Genomic DNA, 5,896 nt, shown 5'->3' on the forward strand with positions numbered 1-5,896 from the left:
TAAAAAAATAAACCAATCAAAAGAACACATTTTCAGGTGCCAGAAGTGATACATATGACAAAAGAATTCACGGATTTCACTCTAAACACAATATCTGAAGCAGTTGGCTTTTCATATACTGTACATATAATAGTTTGTTTCACTGTGTTTACTTGTGTTACTGGTTCAAATATAACAATCTTTGTGAATTCATGTTACAACCTGTTATGGACACTATAAATTGGCAAGTATTGTAGAACAGCATTCTCATACATCAAATAACACTGAAGAACAAGGGAAAGAATTTGAAGTGTTTCTGACTATGACACCTTTTCATAGCCTAGCTATTTTTTCTGAGCTGAATAATGTTAGAATTCAAGGGTTGTTTAAATTTCCACTTGAAACTTTTATACCATTATGTCACTGAAACAAGAAGTTAATAGTGAGACTGATTATAATTAGCAACAAAATTGAGTTACAGATACAAAATACCTGTCTGGAACTCAGGAGTTCCTCTGAACTCATTTATAGTATCTTCTCATGCACTGGGAAATATTGACACACTATGGAATTCTAATATCGCAAAATGTCTAGGAATATACAAGCTTCAAGAAAGAACTCTGAATATGATCTTTTGCAGTAATTTTAAGGCAATAATTATAACACCACCAAAACTCTAGCACATTTTGAGAACCACAAATTCACAATTGCTAATTTTGTGTACTTTTCTAAGGGATAAATGGAAGCTTGGGATTATCAATTTCATCCTTTTGAGATTTCCAATTAGCTGTTTAGGGATGGGCCATCCTCTCCCACCCACTAAAACTAAATTAAGACCACTAAGATTAAAAAACACTCCAGGGCAAGATTCTCCTTAGTTAAGATCATCATTCACCTCTAAGTCATCCCAGGATTATCCCTTGAGTCATTGACCTCTGAGTCTTCTGTAGACCTTGACCCTGACCTAAAATCTTCCTCCAGAAGACCCCATCAGTGAACACACCCAATAAATGGCATCTGGATTGAAATGTCTTTGTCTCTGCCCATCCTGAGGCATTCACCTCTCAGCCCCCTTTCAAGCATTACTAAATTCATCTGTTTCTTGTTTCATCCTTTGTCATACTCTTCATACAGATAGCTGGGGATCCTGGTCAGTAGCAGAAGTATTATCTAGAGATCCAGAAAGCATACAATGGATGGTGGAGGAAGGATACTTAAAACATTAACTATCACGTTGTGACCAGTTGAGAAATTTAGATCATAAGAACTACCTTTGATTCTAACCTTCTCTCTATTTTATGACTACTAAGATATCAATCAGTTTTTTTATATTAATCAATTCCTCTCCTATGTTTTTTTATACAATATGAGTAAGTGGTGGTTACACTTCTAATTCAGGTCTCAGGTTCAAGGTTATCCAGGTAAGATTATGGAGAAATGCAGAGAAAAGCTTAACTAGATCTTGTGATTTTCATTGTTCTTTTTAATAAAAAGAAATACAAAGCCAATTTGGAAATTACAAATTTCTTTTTAAATTGTTTGAATAGAAGAGTTTATATTATAAATTTTTTGTACTATTATTTTATTAGTATATGTTTATAATACTCCATGATTATTGCAATTGTCATGGGTAGTTTTCATATGTACATAATATAGCTCAACTTTTTTCTTTTTTCATCCCCTGCTCTTCCTGCACTCTTTGCTCCTTCCTATTTAAAGTTTCTACAACTCAGTAAGAATAAAAATATATGAAAAAATATGTGTTAATTTAAACTTAGTTGGAGACAAATGTTCTTTAATTTACTGAATACCTTCTTCAGAACAGAATGTCAAAACACTTCAATTTGGAAAATGAAAACTCATATAAATGACAAAAGGAACAAGAATTGGCCAGGTCTAATTCATTCAAGCAAAATGAAATAATGAAAGAAGGGCCAGCCAGATAGCTTAGTGATTAAAGTGCCTACTTAAGCAGATGCAGGGACCGGGGTTCAATCCCAGGTGTGCCATGCTGGTCCTGCCCCTGAGACACAGAGACTGTGACTGAGAGTAGGTGTGGTGGCACGTGCCAGCTATCCCAGCACTTGAGAGGCTGAAAACAGGAGGATCACTAGGAATCCAATCTGGGTAGTGAGACTCTGTAGACCTTGCAGTAAATTTAAAAAACGAAGAAATAATGAAAGAAAAAAATACATAATGAGAATATTTTATAAAATCAAACTGATAACAGCCATTTGAATAATTAAGTGGACTTCAATTACTATGAAAAAGTGTAGACCACTACAAGGAAAAAGAAACTATTGTTGCTTTGAGAACAAATTAGTGGTGAAGGAGATAATACATACCATACACTTTAAGAAAACCATAATATGGGGCTGGGGGGATAGATCAGTAGTATAAGCACCTGCCTGACAAGGAGAAGGACCCAAGTTCGATCCACACTGCATGTTGTGCCAGCCCTGGAACCCTAGGCATGCTGTGCCAGCCATCGAAATTGGGCACGGTGGCACACACCTGTGATCCCAGTGCTGGGGAGGCTGAGCCAGGAGAATCACTATAAGTCCAAGCTGCTAATAAAAGATTTTTTAAAAGAAAACTACAATAAAAAATTAGAGAAGGTGCAAGTTGGCTAGGTTGATGGAAAAGGCAATGTGTATATACAAAAGAAATTATATTTCTTCCAAATATAACATAATACAAATTTCACAGAGGAAAGCTACAGCACTCTGACTACAGTGGTTATTGATGATGCTGTTACATGTGAACAATTAAATATTGATCTCTTGAAACAACATAATATTGAAATTGTGCTTCAAGGATTCTCTGTGCCTCTTCAGATATAATTTAATAATCAGCTGTTGGATAATTTTATGTACTATTTATAACATTTGTTTTTCTCTGAAGAAGTGGGTAGGGATTCATTCTGACTTGTATTTAATGTGGATGCTGTGACAGAACTAAATCTGCTGCAGGTATGACCTGATTGCTGGAGGCATAAAGAAGGGGTGTTGAATGCATTACACACACTCTGTGCTCTACAGATGCGACATAAGGACTGTTCCAGACAGTTCTACATGACAGGCTCTTTCTACCCAACATGCCAGAGCATGATGAAGTATACTTTTAAAAGGTCACATAAGATGGTGATGGAAGGAGAGAAAAAAGAATTAATATATGCTATGTACAACTAATTCTCCATGATAAATATAATCATTATATACATCAAATATGTATTAGTAAAAACACACAATTATAAAAATGTTCTAATATTTCACTATTTTCTTGTATGATGTGGTTTTTTCATTCATTATCTTGTTTCTAACACAGTAGATATGAGTTCACACTGAGTGTCGATGATATGAAATTGAGTTTGCACAGAATTCCCTGCTCTCCAAGATGCTCACGTGTTGTTTCTCATGGAGATTTTCCACATGAATCAGCAATGGTACAACAGATTAAATACTGGATTTGTAAAGCACAATTTAACCAAGAGGTCATACACAAATTGACCCAGTATATTTGATAGTAATCCTTAGGTTAGGGTTAGGGCCAGGCTTAGCATTAGGCTTAGGCTTAGGGTTACAGTAAAAATGTCACTGTGAATTAATCACTAACATTCATTGCTTTTACCATGTTAGGATATGTAGTTATGCACATGAAATGCTTTGTATAATGTAAGAATTAAAATTTCCAAGATTGAAATATGCCAGGTTGACCAGCAAGAACACTCCATTGAGAGTGTAGCATTTATCCCTGCTCCCTGAATAACTTCTCTTTAGGAGGCCTTCTACTACTTTAACAAGCAATGCTCAATGGTTCATCTCCTACAAGTAGCTGAAGGACTAGTGATTCTGGGTTTCACAAAATTGGACTTTTCTGGGTCAGCAGTATGTACATATTCTTCACTTTTCAAGTTTCCATTAGAGTAGACCAGTCGTGACAGAAAGCAAGGGGTCACAGTGAAACCAGAACTTCAAAAGTTCAGTGAGGGAGGACCTGCTACTAACGAAATGGAACAGAGGCAAAAATGCAGCCCAACATTGTAATTCTCATTTATTTCCAGCCTGGCAGTTGTCTGGGCAAAGACCAGGTTGTAACACAGTTCTCGTCATCACAGAACAAACTCAGATAAATAATATACATAGAACGCAACGCAGCCATTCTTTTGGTTTTTCATTTTCAAAGGAAAAATACATGTTGATGGGTAATGTATGGCTGTGTTTCTCTCATGGAGTCAGGTGATAAGAAGCTTCATCTGCTCAGCAATTTGGCCAACGCTTGGCTTTAAGCATTAAGTAAATAACACTCAGCTGTGGAGCCATGTAGTTCCTGTGACCTTATCAGCGTTTATCTATCATCTCCCTTCCAGTCTCTTCTTCAGTACTTGGAAAATTACATTTCTACTTCATTTCGGTTGTTTTGGAGAATTTTTATTTTTTTTCCTGGAAATCACCCATTGTGTCTAAATTTTCAAAATGTTTCAACATTTGAGTGACTAAAGAATTATTTATGGTCTTATTTATCTCTTTGTATTTTCTTGCTATTTTGGACATATTTTCTTGATCAAACTTAAAAGATAATTGTACATTTTTTGGCAATTTACAGAAACCACTTTTGGATTTATTTACTAGTTTTACTAGTTATTTTATCATCTGTTTAAATTTTATTGATTGTTTATTCCTGCTTTTACTTGATTAATGATCTAATTTTTAAAAAATAATTATTTTTTTCAAATTCCTTAATAAGTATACTTAAGCACATGTCTTTCATCTTAAGTATTCTAATTTCTATAATACTCATTAAGCCAAATTTATTCATTTATATCACATATTTGTTTCTTAGGATCATTTGAATTTTCAGTCTCTATCAATATATCAACTAGTGGAAATATATGGGTCACCACACATTGAATATATAAACAACTTTTAATGTCAGGATCATATTAAATATAAACCTTCCTTGTTCCCTTCCCCAGCCCTTATTTCCTTCCTTCCTTTCTTCATTTCTTTCTTTTATTAGATAAGGTAAAAATATTCTTACCAGTCCATCACTGTGTGACAAGCAAACTCACAGTTACAAGCTAGTCAGCCAAAAAATGCTTCAGTAATACTGCACAGAAGATAAATATGAAATACAAAATGAAGTGCCAATTTTGAAGTCACTATATAAAGAGATTATATGAAAAGGGTCTGCTATTTAAATAATCAATGACAAATGCTTCAAAAGCCTTTTTTGTTCTTTTTGGAAAAGAGAATCTTCATCACAGAGATAGCACATCACTTCACCCTTTTGTGTACTTTGAGCAAAAAGGCTAGAAAGGCTCTTTTCTGATTTTTTACTTAAAGTAGATCTGCTGAATAAACATGGGAAACATACAGCCACTAGTGTTTGAGGGTTGTTCCTTTAATGAAGACAGTGAAGAATTCAAACTGTTGAGTACATGAAAGCCAATAAGGAATTATTATCACATTATAAATTCTAAGTCAAACAGGATGAATCATATGTACACCACTTCAGTCAGAGAACAACAAAAATGAAGTGGTTCCAATTTAGGACAAAATAGCAGCACTTGAAAGGAACAGAACTTCACATCAGTGTTCTAATTCAAGTGCTATATGCAGAATTACAGAGCTCTATTTAAGAAAATAGTGTAGATAATTTCACCTTTGGAAAGTTTTCCTCTTTAAAATTCACAAATCATAAACTGAAAATGTATGAGAATCTATAGGAGAATCTATGAAGTTGGATTTAAAAAACCCTGAAGTATTGTTATATCTCTACACAGAGAAATTTCAAATATTATCAGTATGAAATAATAAACAAGATGATGTGAGCCTTTTAGAATCAATAAAACATGCAAGATAAATGAGGATAGCTAAAAAACACGACTGAAAGATAGTGAGAGAAAAGTTAATTA

Source organism: Octodon degus, unplaced genomic scaffold, assembly GCF_000260255.1.
Source record: "Octodon degus isolate 3935 unplaced genomic scaffold, OctDeg1.0 scaffold00441, whole genome shotgun sequence".
Lineage (NCBI taxonomy): Eukaryota > Metazoa > Chordata > Mammalia > Rodentia > Octodontidae > Octodon > Octodon degus.